The sequence below is a fragment of the Sitophilus oryzae genome, unplaced genomic scaffold, assembly GCF_002938485.1.
Source record: "Sitophilus oryzae breed Bouriz unplaced genomic scaffold, Soryzae_2.0 scaffold_169_pilon_pilon, whole genome shotgun sequence".
Classification (NCBI taxonomy): Eukaryota; Metazoa; Arthropoda; class Insecta; order Coleoptera; family Curculionidae; genus Sitophilus; species Sitophilus oryzae.
Genome location: NW_022146390.1, coordinates 368,863 through 393,495, shown reverse-complemented (window position 1 = coordinate 393,495; position 24,633 = coordinate 368,863). Strand labels below are relative to the sequence as shown.

The 24,633-nt window shown below is 35.3% G+C and overlaps 2 long non-coding RNA genes across 6 annotated transcripts; both read left to right on the top strand.

Annotated features, from left to right (window-relative positions):
• The first annotated feature begins 17,945 nt into the window (after nucleotides 1–17,945).
• LOC115881120 lies at nucleotides 17,946–19,786 on the top strand. Its single transcript, XR_004049997.1, has 2 exons — nucleotides 17,946–18,541; nucleotides 19,687–19,786. It is a non-coding gene; the product is annotated as an uncharacterized LOC115881120 (long non-coding RNA).
• An 18-nt stretch (nucleotides 19,787–19,804) lies between these two features.
• On the top strand, nucleotides 19,805–24,011 carry LOC115881119. Of its 5 annotated transcripts, XR_004049994.1 has the most exons (8): nucleotides 19,805–19,887; nucleotides 19,958–20,084; nucleotides 20,147–20,259; nucleotides 21,433–21,516; nucleotides 22,328–22,529; nucleotides 23,044–23,448; nucleotides 23,513–23,642; nucleotides 23,722–24,011. It is a non-coding gene; the product is annotated as an uncharacterized LOC115881119 (long non-coding RNA). The 5 variants fall into 5 exon arrangements; XR_004049995.1 differs by having other exon boundaries at nucleotides 19,970–20,084; nucleotides 23,044–23,642; XR_004049996.1 differs by having other exon boundaries at nucleotides 20,147–20,246; nucleotides 23,044–23,642.
• Nucleotides 24,012–24,633: the final 622 nt, after the last annotated feature.

Genomic DNA, 24,633 nt, shown 5'->3' with positions numbered 1-24,633 from the left:
TTTATACTATTACGTAAAAAGCATCTTTTTTCCAAAGCCCTACCATGACTTCACTGAGGCGTCCTTTCTTATTCACTGTCATTGATATCTTAATTATTAGATATTAATACATCTGGTATTATCGTATTCTGTTATATTGACGATTTTAGAATGAACTAATCGTTTCTATCTTATGTTTTGTTAGAATGGTCATAATCAAGAGGGCTACTCTGTAACCGTGTTAAAAAATAAGGTAATTAAGGGCTTATTTTTTCGTATTTATTATAATTTTGCTAATATCTTCGGTTTGAAAAAGAATATAATATAACAGATGCGGTTTTCGCACATAATAGATGCGGTTTTCGCTGACTTTTTAAACTTTTATTACTCTTGACTATCAGCTAAAATTATATATACTATCGCATTTAATTTTTTTGAAAAAACGCGCAATGTTTGTTAAATTGTAAGACAGCGCCCCCTAGCGTCTCCATTCAACAGTTTATTATTATTGTTTATACGCTATAATATAGAGTAAGAAACGCTCTCTAACAAATGAGACCCCGTTTGTTAGATTCCGTTTATCCAGTTCGAAGTTATTAATGTTTAAATAAAAACAGATCTAACCTTCCCCCACCACTTTATTTTAGCAGATAGGGGAAAATGGTTCTAACAAAAAATATGCAAAATTTACTGAAGATTATGAATCTATTATTTATAGTATCCGTTATCTAGGCAAAATTGTGTAAAAACTCCTTTTTCTTATTTTTAATAGCAGTTGCGCCCTCTAGCGGCCGCTCTACAAACTTGAAAATAATTTCCAGCAATTTCTCATGCTCTCTTCAGTTATAAATATTTTTTTCCACAAGCTCTACGACTAATGCTTTCCGAGATACAGCCGAGAGCTATTCTTAGTGGGACACCCTTCCCCTAGGAGATGCAAGACCTTGTCGTTGGTGGGGAAGCTCCTGGTCAGGTGCTGGGGGAATCCCCTCTAGCACTTGGCTTGGTCTAAGAAGCATCTCACTCATCGTCTTGTCCCTGACTGTAGTGTCGTGGCCAGGGAATTGCACCAAGACATATAACGATACCGGGCGGGGCTACGGACAGCCTCAACCTTGGGGCACCGGTGGGCACCCCATTGTATTTTACCCCTTACTTCTACATGCGGGGCTCTGTAGAAGTGGACCGACTGTCCCTAGCGACTCATAGGAACACTATGAGATCTGATAATAATAGTAATAAAACCATCACCGGTGAAGCTGTGGGGAAACCCCCTAGCGACACTGGGAACAGTAACAATGAAAGTTCCAAGGGGCCAAACCCAAAGAGAACTACAGGAGAGGTGGCTGACACTTGCGTGAGACCATCCTCCGCAAGTGGCATACAAGCTACCACCTCCTCCAAGGGTCGGGAGCCTACCTCCTACCTCTAAACCCAACAGGCGACACAAGCTACCGTTTCGTCTATCCGGCCTGGGTCGTAGCTTCTCGACTGTGAGGGACACTGGTCTCCGTAGGAAGTCCTGGGACTGTATGATGAGTTATAACTCAAGAAAGGGGGACACAATAGATCTCTAAGGTCGCAGAGATTAACACCCCTCCCACTTATTCTAAAATTCTAGCGAGACACCCTGTACAAGGGGTTGACAAACTTTACCGGGTGTTCCATAAGGAAAAATATAACTTTGGTATAGATCTTAGTTCTGACACACTCTGTACATTTGAAAATAATTTTAAATTATGCACATTGCCTCTCTACATATACCCATAAAAAATTTGTTTCTACATCTTTCCGTTTTCGTATAATCAACCGAGGCGAATGAGGTGCGCCACCCTGTATATTTCTCGCAAATTTGGACCCACCAAAAAATAGCCTAGATGGGCCACTGCATTTAATCTAATATACTTTTGCAGCCAGCTATTTTATTAAGTGCTGATTAATTCAACTATATCACCTTTCTTCAAGATTCAAGAGTCACCTCGTGATAAATTAATTAATTGATATATCTAAACCTTATTCTACTATCAACTATTATATTATTAATATAAGATTCTTGAAATGAAAAAAAAATTCTCTCTAATGAATGTTTTTAATGTCTCGAGTTAATCGTTAAGGTACTTTTCAATATTAAACTCCGTTGAAAAAATGAATCAAGCGCAAAGCTAGAGAATAGGTACATTAAAAACATTGTACAAAAACATATACCGTATGATCGAAAAAAACGTCGTCAGCGATGGCTATGAAATGGAGATCACTGTCATTTTATATGTGAAATTATATGGGGAATGTCATAGATGTTCATTTCCAAACCAACTTTTTTTTGATCGTACGGTATTAAAAATCCGTAAAAGATTAATTATTCTATAACTAAAGTATTGGAATTTCGAAAACGTCAACTATTGACATTTCCAGTATTTTACCAAACCGTTCCGTATTTAACCGATGTTTTTCAGGAACCACATTTTATCGGTCTGGTTCACCTGGTTTTACAACTGAATACAGCCTTAAATTTTCCCTCCCCACTTAAAACTTCCATCCCCAATTTCAGCGCTTTATGAGATGATTTTCCTGCTTGATTAAAACTTAGTGTTTTTAATACAGCCATGGCACACTAGACTGAAATTTGCAATATAATTTTGTTTTAAGCAAAAATGTTAAAAGTTGACATATATGTCATTCTATTCAGATTATCATTTTCTATTGAATAAATTAGAAATATACCGAGAGTGCAATTTAAAAATCAAAAGTTGTAGTCATTTCCGGAGAAACAGGAAGTTACCTAAAACAACTGAATATGTCAATCAGTCCTAATTTATGACATAAACTCACATACCAAATCTCGTTTTTTTATCTGAAAAAAAAATATAAAAGTTATAGGGGTGAGCCACTTTCGGAAACGCGCCCGGTAGAACCAATTTTGATGAATATTTGTACAGGGTGTCCCATTTTAATTGAAATCATATCCGCTATTATTGCAGATAGAAAGATGCGGTCTGCACAAACTTGTTTTGTCAAACGAAAGAAGCTGTAAACAAAATTTTCATAGCCCTCTTTGTTTGTGAGCTACAGGGTCTTTTTGAAAATTTTGCAATTTGGTACACCCCCCGTATCTCTGTTATTGCACAAGATATCGAGAAGGTAAAAACTCTTTATTGTAGAACTTTTTACGGAGAATACAGTGGCGTAGTCTGTTATCCTACGAAAATAATATTTTCGAAGATATGAACTACAGTTATGTTTTCTTAAATGGAACACCCTGTATATTTATAAATTATATGATTTGGCTTGCCATAAGCTTCTCAAAAATATATATCACTCTATATTTATTTTCACTATTTACTGCAATATTTAAAAGTTTTTATTATAAGATCATATTTATTAGTAGGCCATGATTGATGATAAAAGAAAATAAAGAATTATTAACAGTATACTGCTATCAGTCTCTTGTTTTATTTTAGGGGCTACTAATAATTTTTTTATATATTAGGAAAACTTAACTCTCTACCGCTATTTGTAAATCTTGGAAGTTATCGTACCGAAACTTTTAGATATTGCTTTAGCTAATTTACGTGAAATATACTTTCAGAAAGATGGAGCTTTCCCTAACAACTTTGAAAATATTAGAAAGTTGTTAAATTATTATTTCTCAAATCAATGAATTGGAACCAATCAATGGACCCATATGATGGCCTCCCTGATTCCCGGATTTGTCCGTTCCCGATTTCTGATTTTGGAGATTTTTAAAATATGAAATATTTCATGGCAACTACAACAATGTCGAACACCTGGAAAATGCTTTAATAATGCAAGCTTTTAGATATTTGCGAATCCATCCCGTTATAATAAATTCCGTTATAAAGAAAGAAAAATATATTCAGAGATTCAGTGGTAACAGTTCAAAAGTAAAATATATCAATCCCAAATAAAATTTTAATGTGTGTATGACTATTTTAGTAAATACCATTTTGATCTTTATGTTATTTACCACGGCCTACTAATAAAAAAATGATATATTTTAAATATTGATGTAAAGTGAAAATAAATATAGTGTGATATATCTTTTTGAGAAGCTCATAGCAAGACGGATCATATGATTTATAAATATACAGGGTATTCCATTTGAAAAAACATAACTTTAGTTCATATTTTCAAAAATATGTTTTCCGTAGAAAAACAAAGTACGTCACTGTATTCTACGTAAAAATTTCTACAAGAATCAGTTTTCACATTCTCGATATCATTCACAATAACGGAGATACGGGGGCTGTCCTAAATTGCTCAATTTTCGAAAAGACCCTGTAGCTCAGAAACGAAGAGAGCTATGAACATTTTGTTTAGAGCATCTTTCGTTTGACAAAAAAGTGGGACAGGTTTGTGCAAACCGCATCCTCATATCTTTACTAATAACCGAGATACCGTATGATTTCAATCAAAATGGGACACCCTGTACAAACTTTTACACCGAATTGGAGACATTCACACTATTAGGAGATAAATTTCAAAAAATCTTTAATTAGTGTTCATTCACGTCACACGTCACCTATGGAACTCTTGTGTACAATTTCAAACTCCTAGACCAAAATTTAACAAATTCTTATACAAACTGTTACCACTAATTTTACCCCATTCGGATATACATAAAAAAATTGCATCTTAGTGCTTAATTACGTCACTTAAGAAACCTCTGTGCAAAATTTCATACTCGGAGAACTTATTTAAAAAAATAATAAAATATGTATACTTCTCATATTTCAGGAACCTATTTTAAATTCTATGGGGTGGCTCAAAAAAGTGTGAGTGAATCGAGATGATTTTTTTAAAACGGAACACCCTGTATATTATTGCATTTTTGACTTTCTTTCAGATTATTTTACATAATCCTAAGATAAATGTAAATATATTTTATATAATATAGCTTCCGAGATATTAATACATAAATAAAAAAATTGGCGCCGGGAGGCACGTATAGCCGCCCATACTAAAATATGTTAATATCTCGAAAACTGCGACTTTGACTGATTTTGATGTTGTTACAAATTTTGTTGCAAATATTATTTCTAATCATAATTTGAAAACCGCGTTTCGCTAGCTACTGTAATTTTGGATCTACTATTTTTTTAAATTTTTAACCCCCTCCTATACCCCCTTACCAATCCCCACCCCCACCAAAAACTAATGGCTAGATTCTCGGGTGCCACAGTATTTTTGTGCCAAATTTGGTTAAAATCGGTTCAGCGGTTTTTGAGTTATCGTGTTACAGACGGCAGACAGACAGACAGACAGACAGACACCACGAAAATATTTTGTATTTAGGTCATTTATGACCCAAATAACTTATTTTGAGTGAAATTAAAAAAACTTTTTTTTGCCGATCCTAATAGCCTACCAAACCTATTGGTATGATCGGCTAAAAATTGGCGCCGGGAGGCACATATAGCCGCCCATGCTAAAATATGTTAATAAAAAGGTGGTAAGCAGTTCTTTTAGTTTTAAAGTAAAGGAATTTTTCCAATTTTGGTCCGCGGCTATTTCCCCTATCCGCCACCTGGGGTCGCGTCCGATGGGAGTTTGGAGTTCTCCAGACGGATTTTCTCAAAAACGAACTACGGAAACACGGAATATCTCAAAAACTGCAACTTTGACTGATTTTGATGTTATTACAAATTTTGTTGCAAATATTATTTCTAATCATAATTTGAAAACCGCTTTTCGCTATCTACTGTAATTTTGAAGTTACGATTTTTTAAAATTTTTAACCCCCCCCCATACACCCTTACCAACCTCCCACCCCCACCAAAAACTAATGGCTAGATTCTCGGATACCACAGTATTTTTGTGCCAAATTTGGTTAAAATCGGTTTAGCGGTTTTTGAGTTATCGTGTTACAGACGGACAGACAGACAGACAGACAGACACCATGAAAATAATTTGTATTTAGGTCATTTATGACCCAAATAACTCATTTTGAGTGAAATTAAAAAAAAACATTTTTGCCGATCTTAATAGCCTACCATACCTGTTGGTATGGTCGGCTAAAAATATATTTGTTCACGACCACTTAATAATAAATCAATATTCTACTTCCTAGCTGAAAGAATATGGTGCCCATATTTGTAATAGAGTGAAATATAACAGCTGATAACAGTGAATTATGATAAATCATACTTTGCATTTACTTTACATTTGTTGCTATGCCAACGTGACGCTCACAACATCCCGATGCGCGGCGTGGATGATTTGGCGTTTTTCTTATCTTTTCTTTTTATTAATTTTGACGTTTAAAATTGTCAAATGTTAAGTAGATAGTGATTATTAAGAGGCATATCAAGAACTCGTTTAAAGTCAAAAAGTCAATATGAGAATGATAATGAGCCCTGTACACCACCAGAGATAGCAGAGGCGGGTAAATTAACAAGTCTTGGATTGCTACCACAGAACTCTAAGGATCATTACATGTCTGCCTATAAAAACTTTCTAGACTGGAGGATTTCTAAAGGCATAAATTCGTTTTCCGAATCCATGTTATTAGTATATTTAGTTGCCATTGTAACGGAACAAAAATCAATCTCCTGATTGACTAAAGAATGCTGGTACGATATTTTCATGCAAAGAACTTGAAATAATATCAATGAAATTCAAATACATATATATAACTTTAAATAAAACACAAATTACCAACTTTAGTTACACAAAACAACAAGTCAGATGCTGGTACTCCAATTTATCGTTCACGAACAACCGTACTCAACTAAAGTTGGTAGAAGTATGTTTTATTGCAAAAAACTTGAAGCAGCATCAATAAAATTCAAATACGTATATAACTTTAAATAAAACACATATTACCAACTTTAGTTAAACAAAATAACAAAAAGTTAGGTGCTGGTGGTACGATCTATCATTTTTCAACAAATTTATTTTACTAAAGGTGGTAGAAAAAAGTACTAACGTACAGGCATGTCCTAAAACACATCTAATAATAAACTTCCCAAATATTTGAAAATAGAATAGTTCGAGATGACTGCGACTCTCGATGCATAGCAACTGATGATATTGACGTTTTTATTATCTTTTAGTTAATTTTGGTTATAATAGCCAACGATATACAAGAACTGCAAAGCATTATAGATTCCGTAGTCCACTATAGTGAGATGTTTGGACTGCATCTCAATGTCTCCAAGACCAAACTATTGGTCTTTTCTAAGACTCCAATAAATGCACACCTGCGTGTCAAGGGACAAACAATCGAACAAGTAACCTCAATAAAGTATTTAGGAGCTAACATCAATAGTCAGTGCGACCCGAAAAGAGAAATATTTTCAAGAATTGAGCAAGCGAGAAAAATCTTCGTGAGAATGAAATAATTTTTTACAAGAAGAGACCTCAGAGCGGATCTCAGAACTCGAATGGCCAGATGCTACGTCTTCTCTGTGTTACTCTATGGATGTGAGAGCTGGACACTGGATTCACAGACCGAGAAGAGAATAGAAGCCTTCGAAATGTATATACACAGACGGATGCTGCGAATCTCATGGGTACAAAGGATCACCAACAATAAAGTACTCCAGCGCATGCAGAAACAAAAAAAGATACTGAACACCATCAAGTAAAGAAAAATGGAATACCTGGGTCATGTGATGAGAGGTGGTAGATACGAAATACTGCGCCTCATAATAGAGGGCAAAGTGCAAGGGAAAAGATCAGTAGGAAGACGCCAGAACTCATGGCTAAAAGATTTGAGGAGATGGTTTGAACGCTCTTCTGCGGAAATCTTCCGGGCTGCAGTTTCCAGAGCCACAATTACCATTTGGATCGCCAACCTTCGGCAGGAGAGGGCGTGATAAGAAGAAGAAGTTAATTTTGACGTTTGAAATTGCCAAATTTTAAGTAGGTAGTGACATTTCTCCCTAAAACATGAATACAAAAATTAATAGTAAGATTAACATTAAAAATACAAATAATCAAACACTCCTCATAATTATTATAATAGCAGTGGACAAAGTATAGCATAAAGTATAGTATTCAACTCGCAATTTATAGTCATTATTCACTCGGGTGACTTGCGCCCCTCGCCTACGGCTTGTGGCGCAAACGTCACCCTGCGTTAATAATAGCTAGCATAAATTGCTCGTTCAATAATATGTATACTATTTTCAACCTGCACTAAAAAAATTATTGTAAATACAAGAACTGTCGTACTGTTAAGAATATCGTAATCTTAAATCATATAGGATGTTCAAAATTCTACGCGAAATTTTCTAAAATATGAAATAATTTTTCTTTCGTTTTCAAATTAAACACCCTGTATATTATTTTTTATTAGATATAGAATTAAAAAATGAACATTTTTTGTATTTAAAGTATGTCAAATTTTTTTATGGTTTCGCAGATATACGCAGTATTATTTAATATGGCTATTTTACCATTGAGAGGGTAAAATACGAGAGAAATCACTGAATGACTTTGATAATGTTGCGGACCGGTGTGGACTCGACCTAACCTAACTATATGGCCCGCCCTCGGATGACCATAACATCGCATTAAAGAATAGACACCGTAATGATTCATCGAAGATTCGAGAAGAATCGAGTTTCACTAGAATGGAGTAGTACATACGAGAACAATCGAAACCTTCTCTATGCACCTAACGATCTATGGGCTATTCTAGAGATCTTTAGCTCTCGGTATAAAAGCCGGCGGCTGTGGCCTACAGAGGGTAGTTATAAATAGACGAGTGCAGTTAACGCGCTAAAAATTCAAAATAAATTCTTAGTTATAAATCGTTTGTAAATAGTTCTTTAAGTCTTTTATCGTTATTGTTTTTGTTAATTAGTGTTAAATAAATTGTGACTTTCTATCCACACGGAACCGACGAAAAACGTAACAATTGGTGTCAAGTGTGGCGTGTGTGATAGACTAGGAAAATAAAAAGACAGACAATGGCTCCGAAAAAATTGTTGAAAGGCTTGAAAGTGTCGGAATTAAAATGCGTACTGGAAGAGAGGGTATGCGAAACAGATGGAAAGAAAAGCATTTTACAAGCTAGACTGAGAGACGTTTTGATTGAGGAAGGTGAGGATCCTGACACATTTTGCTTTGAGCTGGAAGGTGACCTTGACTCGTCCTTACAAAAATTAGATGACAACTTGAACAATTTAAATAGTAAACTAATTGACTTGGAAGTTAATTTAGAAGAGAAAATTAGTGATAAAATTATGGAAAATTCCCTGGATTTGCAAGAAACTTTAAATGATAAAATTAATATTTTAGAAGATAAGATTGCAGAAAATTCTAAAGACATACAGGCCAGCTTTAATAATAAAATACTTAATTTAGAAGAAAGTTTATACAACAAGATAACATAAAACTCCAGGGAATTAGAAGAAAAGATTATAGAGAATTCAACGGAGCTACAAGACAAAATAACACAAATTGAGGACGATGTAAACAGAAAGATAGAGATATTAAAGGAAGAAATAGCGAAGGCGACTTCAACAAAACGTCAAGAATCGTCGGAAGACCCGACACTCCTCGAAAATAAGTATTAATAACATCAAAGTCAGTTATTAAACTTCCACAGTTTGAGGCCGCTGTGAGAGCGAACGGATGGACAATCGCTGAAAAGGCTACCGCTTTGACTGTCGCACTGGGAGGAGATGCGACTGACATCCTGCAGACACTGTCACCATCTTAACAGGGAGATTATCAGCAATTGGTACGACATTTAGAAATGAGGTACGGCCAAGCTCATTTGGAACATGTCTATCATTCCCAGCTAAAAAATCGCATTCAAAGGTCAAATGAGTCTCTGCAGGAGTTTGAAGCCGACGTAGCCCGCCTCGTTCGCCTTGTGTACCCTGCTACGCCCGAGAATGTTATGGAACGGTTGGCAGTACAGGCATTCTCCGACGGCTTACGTGACAACGAGACAAGACAAGCACTTCTCCTAGCCCACCCAACGCACTTGGTGGATGCTTTAGCACGTGCCCTAGAATTTGAGGCCGCGAAACAAAGTTCTCGGTCTTAGGAAGAGTACGGACCATCGACGAATGTTCCGACGAATCCGTGGAAGGGATTGTTCGGAAGGTAATGGATCAGTACATGGGCAAGAAGGGACCAATTCGTTGCTAGAACTGCGGACAGGTAGGACACGTGCGAAGCCGTTGTAAGGAGAAGAACGAAGAACCGGCTTCGTCGAGGTCGGAAAACTACTAAGGGTCGAAATGAAGGGGCACACATCGACCTGTACCCAACATGCCCCAACGAAAACTGCTCAAGTCGCCTCGCTACAACACAAGTTCAACAGCATTTTTGTGGATGGTTTCGTGGATGGAGAGTTACGGACCATGCTGTTGGATACGGGTGCGACCAAAACGATCATCAGGTCGGATATCCTTAAAACATCAAAAAGGATTAAAACAACACAATGGCGACTACGTACAGCTACAGGAAGCTCCGCTTTCATCCATGGAGAGGTAGATCTTAATTTTGTTATCGGAAGCACCTGTTTTAATCATCGAGTGTTAGTAGCAGACATCGAAGATGAACTTATTCTCGGAATGGACATTATGACCACTAGAGGTTTTGAACTAAACCTCAAACAAGGAATTTTGAAAATAAATGAAGAAGAAGTGGTTCTACATCGAAAATGTGAGGAGACGCTTCGCGTGGTAGTAGCAGAAGATGTTTCGATCCCTGAGCGCTGTGAGATATTTTTGGATGGTTGCCTGGAAGGTAAAATGAATAATGGGAGTATTATTCTGATGGAGCCAAGGAACCATGACAGCGAAATAGGACGAGGGATCGCTGTTGGAAAAGCCCTGCTGCGAGCGAAGAAGTCTGTACTGGTAAGAGTAATGAACACGAATTATTATTCTGTATCCTTGAAGAAGGGAACCCTGTTAGGGTACTGTTGTTCGGTCTTCTCAGTCATTCGAAGCGTGGAAGCCTCCAAAGTTTCGACTTCAAAAATTCCGGACAAAATGGTGAAGGATTTAGTAAACGTTAAGGGATTATCTCCCGAAGATAGTAGAAAATGGAGAAACCTGATAATCAAGTATCAAGATGTGTTTGATAAAGCAGAAGCAGGACATAGAGGTCGCACCAATTTGGTACAACATAAAATTGACACCGGAGATGCACGACCAATCCAACAAAATCCGAGAAGAATTCCGCTCGCCAAACGTGAAGAAGCTGACAAAATCCTTCGAGAAATGAAAGAAGAGGGCGTCATCGAACCATCTATCAGCCCGTGGACATCGCCGGTAGTACTAGTAAAGAAGAAAGACGGTACCACCAGGTTCTGTGTTGATTATCGGCAGCTCAATAATGTTACCAAGAAGGATAGCTATCCCCTGCCGAGGATAGACGATACTCTAGACACGCTGGCGGGGCAATGATATTCTCTACGTTAGATCTGAAGAGTGGATATTGGCAAGTCGACATGGCGCCGAAAGACAGAGAGAAGCTAGCGTTCTCGGTGGGCTCCGGACTCTGGCAATTTACCGTCATGCCTTTTGGATTGTGCAACGCGCCAGCTACCTTTGAGAGACTAATGGAGTCTGTGTTAAAGTGACTATCCTGGACTACCTGTTTAGTGTACCTGGATGACATCATAGTGGTTGGGAAATCCTTTGACGATCATCTGAAGAATTTGGAAGAAGTTTTCAAGCAACTAGGGAGCTCTGGTTTGAAACTTAGCCCCAAGAAATGTCATCTGTGTCAAGAAAAGGTACACTATTTGGGCCATTTAGTCTCCTCCCAAGGAGTTGCGGTAGATCCACAGAAGACCAAGACAGTGGAAGAGTGGCCGATACCTACAGATAAACATGAACTACGAAGCTTTTTGGGACTATGCACAAACTATCGCCGCTATGTAGAAGGTTTCGCCACCATCGCAAAACCATTGACCAGACTTACGCATGACGGTAAATTACCGAAGGCGAGAGGCGTTTAACTTGGGACTCAGATTCTGACGAGGCATTCCGAAAATTGAAGAAGGCCCTGACTACTGCGCCCATGCTTAGCTACCCTCTTGGCAACGGAAACTTTATATTGGATACCGACGCTAGCAATGTTGCGTTAGGCGCTGTTCTGTCTCAGATCCAGGCTGGCCAAGAAAAAGTCATTGGTTATTTTAATAAGACCTTGTCAAAACCGGAAAGGAACTACTGTGTAACCAGACGAGAATTACTAGCAGTAGTTAAAGCAGTGGAACACTTCTACAAGTATCTCTATGGAAGAAAGTTCTTGTTAAGAACAGACCATGCTGCTTTGAAATGGCTGTTGCAGTTTAAGAATCCTGAAGGGTAGGTAGCTAGATGGATTGAACGATTACAAGAATTTGATTTCGACACAGAACATCGAGCTGGGGCAATCCATCGGAATGCCGACGCACTTTCCAAAAGACCTTGCGCTAAGGACTGTAAGCATTGTTTCCGAGCAGAAGAGAAAGAAGTGAAACTCCTAAGAACAAAAGTGGTTAATGATAGTTGGCAACCCGAAGATCTTGCAAATGACCAAACCAGTGACCCAGAATTAGGTTTAGTAATTAACTGGAAAAACGCAGGCCAAAGACCAACGTGGGAAGAAGTTTGCAGATATTCGCCGAACGTAAAGTAGTACTGGGCCCAGTGGAATTCCTTGGTAATAGATAACGGACTACTTCGCCGTGTGATCGAGAGACCGGAGGGACAAGAAGAGAGAAGGCAGATCGTCATTCCAAAGAAGAGGGCCCCAGAAGTCTTGGAGGAAGTTCACAATGGAACCAGCGGTGGACATCTTCGTGTTACCAAGACATTTGGCAAGCTGCGTGAACGGTTCTATTGGATGAACTGCAAAGAAGATGTGAGGGCTTGGTGCAAGAAATGTGATGTTTACGCTGCTATCAATGGGCCACAAAAGCGCGGTAAAGCCCCAATGCGCCAGTACAATGTAGGCAGTCCCTTCGAACCAGGGTTTCTTAAACTTTTTGCAGTCACGGACCACTTTCGCAATTTGTACAATTCCACGGACCCCTATCAGAAATAATAGAGGAAAATAAAAAAGCCTTATTTACATAAAAAAGAAAACGTTTATTAGTAGATTTATTACACGTACACTAGTAAATTAGTGAAAAGGATGCTGCTGTTTAGACTCAATGAGAACGTTAAATTGTGGGGTTATCTTCGACAAAGCAAGGCGCATATCATCTGCGACGTTCAATCGGTTGCGACTTTTTGTTTTTATTGAGACCAGAACCGAGAACCCTGCCTCGGCAAAGGCACGTAGTAGCAAATTGTATCAGAACGGACATAGCTCGCTTGACAAGAAAATGGTAAGCTTGACTTAAAGAACACTAAAACTCGCCAAGATATTTTGCATGAAATTCAGCTTTGAAAATTTCTTTTGCTCTTATGCCAATTAAATCATCTTTAATGAGATCTTCATCGCTGATATTATCCGTGTCGATTATAAATGGACCCCGCACCCACGTTTCATTTTCAAGCGATTCTAAGTTAAAGTAGCCTTCAAAAGAAGTTTGCAATGTATCCAAATGTTTAGACACCTCTTTCTGTAGCATTTTTGATATCGTGTTACAGTCACCTTGAGCTATTAACTCTTCAAACATCGGAAAATTTGCAAAGTTACAGAGTTCCACCCTCCTTTTCTAAAGTGGCAGTTTACATATGGACCTTTCAATCGCTCAGATGCATCCACGATGGTCACCGCAGAGCCCTGAAGAGACAAGTTAATATCATTCAATTGAGTAAATATATCTGCCAAATACGCTAGCCTCCGTACAAAATCTTTGCTCTTCAGACAGAGAATTTCCTTTATCTTTTAGAAAAAGTAACACTTCTGCCCTCAACTCAAACAATCGCTTTAAGACCTGTCCCCTTAACACCCAACGCTTTCATCCAATTGAATGCTGAATGGAAACGGTGAAGCAATTAATTCTTCAACGACTTAAATATTTGACGACATTTCAACAATTCTAAAATGAATAACATCGTTTGATAAGGGAACAGCTTCAACTTTGTTTTTTTTATCCTTACGCGCACGGCCTAGTATTTAGTGATTAAATACCTACTGAATATGCCGCCCTACGCTATTTCTTTCTTAATAAATATGTTTACAGTTAACTGGCGTAATACGGACCACGGCCCCCTCATACACATGCTATGGACCCCTAAGGGGTCCGTGGACCACACTTTAAGAAACTCTGCTTCAAACGAATAGCGATCGACGTGGCCGGTCCTTTCCCAGAGACGAACGATGGCAACAAATACATTGTAGTAGTGATGGATTACTTCAGCAAATGGGTCGAGGCCTACGCGTTGCCAAATCAAGAAGCGTCCACCATTGCTGATGCCCTTGTTAAAGAATGGATCTGCAGGTTTGGTGTTCCCATGGAGCTTCATTCCGATCAGGGAAGAAACTTCGAGTTCAATCTGTTCCAAGGCGTCTGTGAAGTCCTTAACATCCGCAAGACCAGGACGACGGCTCTACATCCACAATCTGATGGGATGGTTGAACGCATGAACAGAACCATCAACCGTTATTTGGCCAAAGTAGTCTCTGACCACCAAAAAGACTGGGACAAATTCCTTCACCTGTTCCTGTTGGCCTACCGCTGATCCGTCCAAGAATCCACAGGGCAAACTCCAGCCAGCATCGATATGGGACGGGAAGTGCGTCTACCTTGTGATCTGAAGTTTGGTTTGGTTTGGTTTGGCCGACCGGAAGAAGATGTCGCTGGAGAAGATTATCTCCACAAACTACGTCAAAGGATGGACGACATCCATCAGCGAGTCCGCCTAAATATTCAAAGCGCTAGTGACCGAATGAAGGAGCACTACGACATTCAAGCTGAGCATGGGGGATACCAACCAGGGAATTTGGTGTGGCTGTACAACCCGCAGAGACGTTGTGGATTATCTCCGAAGCTACAATCCTCGTGGGAAGGGCCATACGAAGTCATGGATAGGATTAATGACGTCGTATACCGTATCAGAAAATTGCCAAAAGGAAAACCGAGGGTAGTCCATTTCAACCGTTTGAGCCCCTACCAAGGCGAAATAGAAGATCGTGCTGGGACCGTGAAAACCTGCAGCTTTGGTCCCCCAGATTCGGAGATGTCCTTTGACGATTTCATGGCCCGATACAACAGCAGTGAGAAAGCTCGCTATGGTGTAACCAAAGAAGATCAACGAGACCTCTTTTCCGTGCCTCCTGATTATTCACTCGCTCAATGTGTGGCCCGAGATTTGCGGATGTCCAGAGGAATGGCTGCGACGTTCAATGAGAAGTTTGGGCGTGTCGGAGAACTACGCCGACAGGATCCAGAGGTTGGAAGCGTCTTGAAGCTAACCGACAATGCACATGGTCAAGCAAGACACATCTTCTACCTGGTCACCAAGGAATGGTCCCCGAGTAAGCCGACTTATCTCAATCTATGGAAGACCCTGATTGAACTGAGAGAAGCCCTGCTAAACAACAACATTACACGATTAGCCATTCCGAAGCTGGCGTGTGGATTCGATGGTTTGAGTTGGCGTACTATCCGGAACATGAAGTCTTGTTCAGATTTACAGGAATCGAGATCCTCGTTTGCTGCTACAACCCAAAGCTGAGATCGGGAGAGAAAACTGTAGACTGCTATTTCTACCAGACTTCGCAATGTACCAGGGGCCAGCTTTGCAAATACCTTCATTCACCGTGTACATCTCGGGACGAGCATGTACCTAAGAAGGGGGCAGTGTTGCGGACCGGTGTGGACTCGACCTAACCTAACTATATGGCCCGCCCTCGGATGACCTTAACATCGCATTAAAGAATGGACACCGTAATGATTCATCGAAGATTCGAGAAGAATCGAGTTCCACTAGAATGGAGTAGTACATACGAGAACAATCGAAACCTTCTCTATGCACCTAACGATCTATGGACTATTCTAGAGATCTTTAGCTCTCGGTATAAAAGCCGGCGGCTGTGGCCTACAGAGCCTAAAAATTCAAAATAAATTTTTAGTTATAAATCGTTTGTAAATAGTTCTTTAAGTCTTTTATCGTTATTGTTTTGTTAATTAGTGTTAAATAAATAGTGTTTAAATAAATTGTGACTTTCTATCCACACGGAACCGACGAAAAACGTAACAATAATAATTTACTGTGGAAAATGCCAAATGAAATATAAAACCGCGAATATCTGCAAAACCGTTAAAAATTTTGAAATACTCTAAATAAAAAAAAATGTTAATTTTTAAATTTTCCATCTATTGAAAAAAAATAATATACAGGGTGTTCCATTTGAACAAAACGAAGAAAATTTATATTATATTTTCGAAAGTTTGGCGTAGAATTTTGAGCATCCAGTATTATTTGAGGTTACTATATTTATAGCAGAGTAAATGCAGACCATCTAAAGTAAATACCTAATATAGTTTTTATTTCGGGACAGTTCTTGTATTTTTAATATTTTTTTTAAGGAAATGCTAAAAAATATATATTTTATATTTATTTATTATTATCTCTGAAACTATCGAAATATATTTACTCATATCTTAGAATTATGTAAAGTGATCTGAAAGGAAGCTAAAAATGAAATAATATACAGGGTGTTCCATTTAAAAAAAACGAGGGGCAAACCGCTGCCAAAAACGGTATACATACAATAAATACCAATTTTGAGAAAGCAGTACCAAATATGCCAAATTATTTCCAAAAAAATACCAAATTAGAACCAAAAATACCAAATTAGTATTATTCTTTTTAGTATCTAAAGAATTTAAGATATTTGGAGCTTTAGAGCTTATTAATGTCAAACTAGGATAATTAGGTCAGAAAAACATATAAACTTAATTCGAGTTCCAAAAAAGTACGATTCTAGAACAGTTTAAAACAATCGCACAGTCTAATTACGACAATCATTCATGTCAAAAGTTACAAAAAATCATATTGTGGCTGTGTTTGGTTTGGTTTTTTTACTGTCATGACACGTTTAAAAAGTCATTTTAACGGTTCCATTAACATCGATATTTCAAAAATTTATAAATAAAAACTAGACATAAAAAGTAATTGAATTTTTTGTTATTTGCGCTATTTTTTACTTATAGGCTCAAAAATATAATTATATGCACAAGAAAAATAAGAAATTCTAAGGAGATCCATATTATGTTTCCATGATGGGAGTTCTTTAATTTCTTGACATTTTTTAGTATGACGCCGTTTTCCGTAAAAACCATTTTTATGCATTGAAAAATTGCAAGCTTGGCAATTAATATCGGGTAGAAATAACCTATTTTTCATACAGGTCAGCAACATAACCTCGAAACACAAGTAATTATTCTTAAGTATGTATATTACGAGGTATATTTTATTGTTAAGTAGGTACTTAGCTTGGACACTAAATATAAAAACTTTAAAATACTTCATATAAAATAGGTCAACACCAAAAATTTTTGATCGTGTAAGAAGCGCGAAGGCAGCTCATTTTTAATGCAATAACTACCTGTTTAATACCTGTTTAATACCAAATAAAACCAGTTTATTACCAAATAATACCAGTTTATTACCAAATAATACCAAATTAGTACCAAAAATACCAAATTAGTAACAAAAGTACCAAAAAAATACCAGTATTGCCAAGTGCTTGTACAATAAATACCACCAGCGGTTTGCCCCTCGAAAAAAAATCATCCCGATCCACTCACACTTTTTTGAGCCACCCTATAGAAGTTAAAATATTTTCCTGAAATACATCCTAGAACATAATGTAGATTTGCACTTACAACAAAATTCTCTAGTTTTTTATTCTATGAGCTACAGATGCCCGACGCACTATTGCCGGACCCTGTATAGATGAAATATCGGCCTCTAGGAACTGATAACCGCAGACACGTGCTTCTGGCTTATTGCCATACGTTGCATCCGAGTTATAAGATAACAACTTGCAGGTATTACGTTATATATCTATGTTATCTGTATTATCAGGGGGTTCAAACCAAAGACATCTAAATAAAAGGAGACGAAACAATTTACATTTTACCGCGATCACGAACCGTGTTGCACAAAAATCGATGATGCCAATTTTAAGCGACCGGTGGTAGATTTCGGCTGATTACGGTTTGAGTTCTAAATGCTATTGTCATTACAAGGTCATTAGGCTAAATATTTGTGTAGATATATAATTTTAATTATAATACATTAATTATACTAGGATTATACCTTTGAAATTATTATTAGTTTTCTAATTAAATTATATTAAAATTACGATTAAAATATATTAGGGAAATTACTAAGACAATCCGGCATCGCTACGGATTAATTTTTACTACGAATTGTCGGAATCTGTAGAAATTACGCTGACATTTGACGTATTCATTCAACTTTTGTCCAACGGAGCATTGTTGCGAGTTTTCTGCGACCGTTGGAAGTGTTTGTGGATTTCGGACAACTTTCGAATAATTATTAGTGTTTATTGCAAAGAAAACTATTTAAAGTAGTTTTTTAACTATCTACAATGGTTCACCAGTGCATAGTTTGTTAAAGGTGGACTATTCTAACTCCTGATTGATATTTGGACGGTAAGTGTTATTACATTTTTTTACCTTTAGCAATGCCTTTACAGTAGCGTATCTAAGTACTTTTAGTTATAAGTAGATTATTACAAAAATACGTATATTTTCTTATTTGCTGTCGTTTTTGATTGTGAAATTAGACTTATCCTCAGTTAGACCTCAGGCAAAACCTTGGCAAAACCGATCTACGTTTTAAGTCAATTATTTTAAGTATTTGTCCATTTCGCTGTTACAGTTGGTGGTAAAAAATGCTCAGAGGTAATACTGGCTGTTCTCAACTTAACATTTAAAAACCTTTTTTATATTATATCTAAGTACCAACTAACATTCGAAACCGCTATAAATATCTTAAAAATTGTGTATGTTATGGCTAATATCTGCTGAAATAAAACAGCTGTTGCTGTTATAGGTAGTTAATACCTGAAATTTGAACACGATTTGAACATCAAAATTATTCAGTTATATTCTATATTAACTATGTACCTATATGTATGCTAAATTAGTATGACAAAGTTAGCTAATGTTCAATTAAAGACATTTAATTTTTATAATTACTTCAGACTTTGGCTAGATAATTTCCACATTTCTCCCCCAATGTTGAAAGAAAACTGTTTTTGCAATCTAAATATTAATATTATTGAACTCTAGTTAACATTAGCAGGTTTTAGATATTAACCGTAACACATGATTGATCTATTATTTATTTATTATAAAAAATTCTATAAGTAATTATATAATAGGAAAGGTTTAGATATAGGTATTCAAAATTCAAATTAAAAAAGTTAATAAAATAAATAAAATTATAATGATGCTTCAGTACTTAAAAAATATGCACTGTTTTGAATAATAATGATAAGCCTTACTTATGATAATTCTTTACTCTTTCATTTATGATATTTTTTTTTTTAGTTTTGGAACCCTTTACACTTTTACCCACACTTACCTATACACCCATACACACGCACACAATTCACAGACGAGTACATAGCTGGTGTTTTAAATAGAGGAAAATAAACCTTGGAAAATTTTTCCTTTAGGTTAATTTTTCCTTTTTTTTACCGCATATTTTTATTATTTTACATATATTATTAAATAGATTTATAATACTTAATATGTATGTGTTGCATATGTAACCAATAGTACTTTTGTAGCGTTCCTATAATTACTGAGCTTAGACAATGATCGATTTCACTCTTGAATTTGAAAAATCAAACTAATGTGTGTCCAAATTTGTTCTGATGATTTTGATAAGAGCAATATTATGATCCCGAATTAACTGATCGAAGGCAAATAAGACCAAATTCTGAGCCTCAAATAGATAGTACCATTTTTGCTGGGGCTTTATCATACAGGTAAAAAGCAGTCAAATACATTTTAACAGTTAATAAATAAGTATTATACTAATATTAGTATTTACTCTAGGTTTTCTTCTAGTTTGTACCGCCACCCAAGAAATGTTTTAGGTAAATGAACCTCCAGACCAGCTGAGGGACTAGAGAAGGTCCCTACCTAGTCCCGCGATTGGCAGTTTGGCTGGCCCCTCAAATTTGTAAGAACATTGATACATTTTATACATGTACTTTAATATTGATAATTAATTAAAATTTACAGGATTTTGCCTAAAGTCATACAAGATAAACTAGCCCTTCTCAAGAAGCCCTTCCCTCAAAACAACAGAAACGGCATTGGAAAAAGAAGTTGGAATTAACCAGTATGTGCTCTTTGTAAGTGTATTCTGGATGTTTGACTGACAAGGCTTAAAATCTCTTGTATTTTTAACAGAATGGGAATATAGCTGTATGCATAACAAAGTAATATATATAATAATATAATAATATAATAATAATATAAAATGCTAATACTGAAGTAACGACTTGCTCTAGAAAGTTGCTTTTTTTACTAAAAGATAGCTAATTGGCTCTTCTAAAAACTGTCATCGCCGGATTTTTTGTTTTTCATTTAATTAAAAAAAAATAAAAAGTATTTTTTTTTCCTGATGTCGTGGCGGATGCGCCAGGCTTCAACTAGTATGTAATATATTTTAAATGAAATACTCTCATTATAACTATTATTGTCAAGTAGTGTACTGTGCCTTATTGAATACAGGTGTACACCCTCTTGCGAAGTATTTACTTTTTAACATACAGGGTGTCACAATAGTAAGTTTAATTTTGACATATCCAGGTATTTCTTTAAAGAAATAGAGACGCGAAATTTCGTAGACACAATTTTTGCGGTAAAAAATCTAAATACATTCTTAATCATACTTTTGACGTAACTATAGTAGACGGGATACTTTGACACATTGAGCTTTTTCAAAATAACATTTCTTCTGCTTCTGTTTGCCGTCTTAATTATTTAAAAATTGACATCTCTCTTTCTTGCAGAAAAGGGGACACTTTGTTTATGTCATTAGCAGTAATAGATTTCAAGGAAACTGTTATAATATCTAATAGAACAATATAACGTAATATAACATTACTAATATCACTTTGTATCTTATTAATTAAGCACTTTATGGGTTTACTTCCCTATCTTAATTTTTATAAAAATACGAGACTTGTTGCTTCTCATTGTCAAGCTTTATCGGTCGAATATCCAGAAACCCTGTATAATTAACATAGCTATCTTTTATTTTATATGTTTTGTCAAGGATATGTTATTTGGAATTATCTTCCACAGTATAAGATCATAAACTACATAATTTTTGCCATAGTGTTGGTTTTTGTTTACATATATTTTCTATGAATGAGCTTTTATTTTGCACTAGGAAACATTCTCGCTTAATGATAAATTTAATACTATAGAAGGAAATTATTAGTATTTAGGAAAAAATTAAAAACGAAAATAGGTTTTATTGAAAAATTAATTATTAATGTTTTTTTGTTTGTTTACAGCATAGTAAGACAATCCTCATCTTCTGATCTCTCAATAGTTGGATATTTATTATCTCAAGAAAGTCGTCAAAGTATCAGAAAAAGGTAAAAATTACCTCTACATTATATACAAGGTGGTGCCTCTCCTACGACGCGGAGGCTCCAAAGAGAACGGTGGTTTTTATCGTTAATGTAATTTTGGGAGCATATGTAGGATAATGGAAAGCATTTTATAGAAATATCAAGAGTTCTGCGCGGTGTCCCCAAAGTTATGCATCAAAGTTTTTTTTTGTAATGGAACACCTATATATTAATTGATTTTCGGATTCTAGGAAAGAAATAAAAGTGAGTTTTGTTAAAGAAGCATATGTCTAAAATGTAAGGCTTGTCATATTTCACATTTGGTGAAAATAATGAATAAACTTTAAATTTCAATAACAGCTACCTAGATGGAAATTTACTCATTGTATATTTAACCAAATTAAAATTTGACCTTAAGCATTCTATTAATTGATGAATGCACACTGCAATTAAAAGATCGGAATAGTATTCTGGGTGTTCAAATAAAAGGGAACTTGCTGTGTTCATTTCAAATAAAAGGGAATAAAATTACATTTTAGTCCAATAATGAAATTCACCTTTATTTTTCTCATAGAATCCGAAAATCAAATAATATATAAGGTGTCCCATTCCAAAAAACAAAACTTTGTTGTGTAACTTTTTTGGCGACACCCTGTAGAACTCCATATTTTAAAAAAACACATATTTTATCACATTTATATGTTTAAATGCTCTAAATTAACCTACATATACTCCCAAAATTTAATTTCAATACAAACTCTTTCTCCTTGGTAGCATTTAAGAGGCGCCACCCTGTATCTTAAGTAAAATTGTGCATAAGTTATTTTAATTTCAGAAAGAAGTATGTTAATGAGGCATTATAATGATATTATGTAGAAATTTAAGTCTTGTAAAAATTTGGAAACAAAGAAAATGAAAAATACATACTTTACAAATAGGTCTTAGAAGATTGAAAAATAAAATAATATCAATGCATCAGTTAATTGATTACTTAAGAAAAATCTTTGATAAGTGAATCAACTGAATTGACCATTCAGGTATGAATATAGGTATGCAGGGTGACATTTTAAAAACATAATGGTTATAAGTCAAAGGTTATATGTGAGGATCCAAAAAATATAAAAATCAAGTAAAATCGTTAAAAGCAATTTCTAATAATTGAAGCTGTATCTCTTACTGTTTCTGAGATCCCAGTGCTTGTAATTATTATCTGGACACACTATTTTATGTATATATTTGAGTGGCGGGCGGAGGGGAACTATAATAATGTAAAGTTATCAGCCATTTAATAATTTAGTCCTACAGCCATTATGTCAAAATCTGTCCCCAAGATTCATTATCAAGTTTTAAATTTAGTTCTGGTCTAATTTTGTGAATGATACACTAATCCATATGACAGTGGCATAAATACGATTAATGGAAGGTTCTAATTGCCATGACAAGGCCAGGTCTAAATTTTAAAACCCTTTAGTGAATTTGGATGTGTCTAAAAAGACTAATAATAATATTATAGAGATATAACATTAATAGAGATAATATATGTTTTTTTAGGCTTCCTTAGCTGAACCAGTACAAAGTATTTTTGAAAGAATGTTAAAAGGACCTGCCACACAAAAATCCAATCTTCTGCTACTATCCTTTGCTTTAACATTGTCATTTTATTCGCCGAAAACATAGAATTTATAAGGGATACATAAACTGGCCCAGAGTTTTCTTAGGAGGCCTCTAAATTCCATTTAGTTTTCAACAATATTTTTGATATTTTTAACTCTCAGAATGGATTTACAAAATATTCATATAAAAAAATTATCAAAAATATAAGAACAACATACTTTTTAATAATTTTGAAATAATTAAATTGTATATTATTGGACTTACTTTAAAAGAAAGGTCAACCATAGTCACAAAGAAAAACGGGATTTTTGGGCTTTCTAATTTGTATGGAAAGCTTACAACGTATGTATAAATACTATGTAAAAGAAAATCAATTATTGAAATATATTTTGACTAACTGGTGGAGGTCCACGTATACAAAAAGCAAAAACGGAAGATAATAATATATTCAATTAATGTAAAAATGAGAAGAGCATTGTGGGATTAAAAAACATGATGGTGATAGATTGTCTAAAACTAATAGGAGTACTGGTATTGTAAGTACTAACCTTTCATTGTGTTTTTGAATTTTTTATTACTTTGAAGAGAATTCAATATATTTAGATATTTTTTCAGTCTCAAAACAAAACTGATGGTTACAAAGAAACAGAAGAAAAGGGATGATACTAATTTACTAGACAAAAGGCTGTTCTTTTGTAATATGGAGATGGGCAAAATTCAAAGTAGTAGTATTCAAAACAGAGAAGAACATAAGCTAAAGAAAAAAAGGGTTGTTAGACATTGAAATAAAAAAAGAACAGTAAAGTTCTCAAAGAGAACTTATTTAATAATTTTAATTAGTGTTTATATTGTCATGTAAAAAATGTAATATATGTTATTTCTGAATAAAAGACATTTAATAATGATATTTTATAGAAATTAATACTCAAGAGATTTAATAACAACATAAAAACATGTTTAGAATAAGTTAAAAAAAAATATTGCCCTAATCTTTCAAACTAATTTATTATTTCTCTTCTTATTAATTTGGTCCATATTTATTTCATCTAACGGCGGCAGCTCTTGTTCAGGCATCATTCTGGCTGTATTGTGTAGCACATTGAAACAACAAAATCTAAAAATTTAAGTACATACATTAAATTTTTTAAATTTTGTTCTATAATTAAACAGATAATATTTTTCTTAACTCACTGTTGTGCAACAATAACTGACATTGTGTTTTGTAATTTTGGTCTTATACCATAAAACACATATTGGAAAGTGGCGTTTCCATATAACGATAATTCTGAAACATTTCTTCAGCTCTATTTCTGCATATATCCCCTCAATGCATATGCAATCTCACCTTATAACAGATAATAAAATAATTTAATAGAGTATATGAACCCTTTGAATATTATCACATTTAATTTTAAAAAATTTCTTTCAATTCATCTTATTCGTAATATATTTCTAAATTGAATACCTACTCAAATATTTAAGGAATATATTTTATATAAATGATCTAACAGTAAGTAAATATACGGA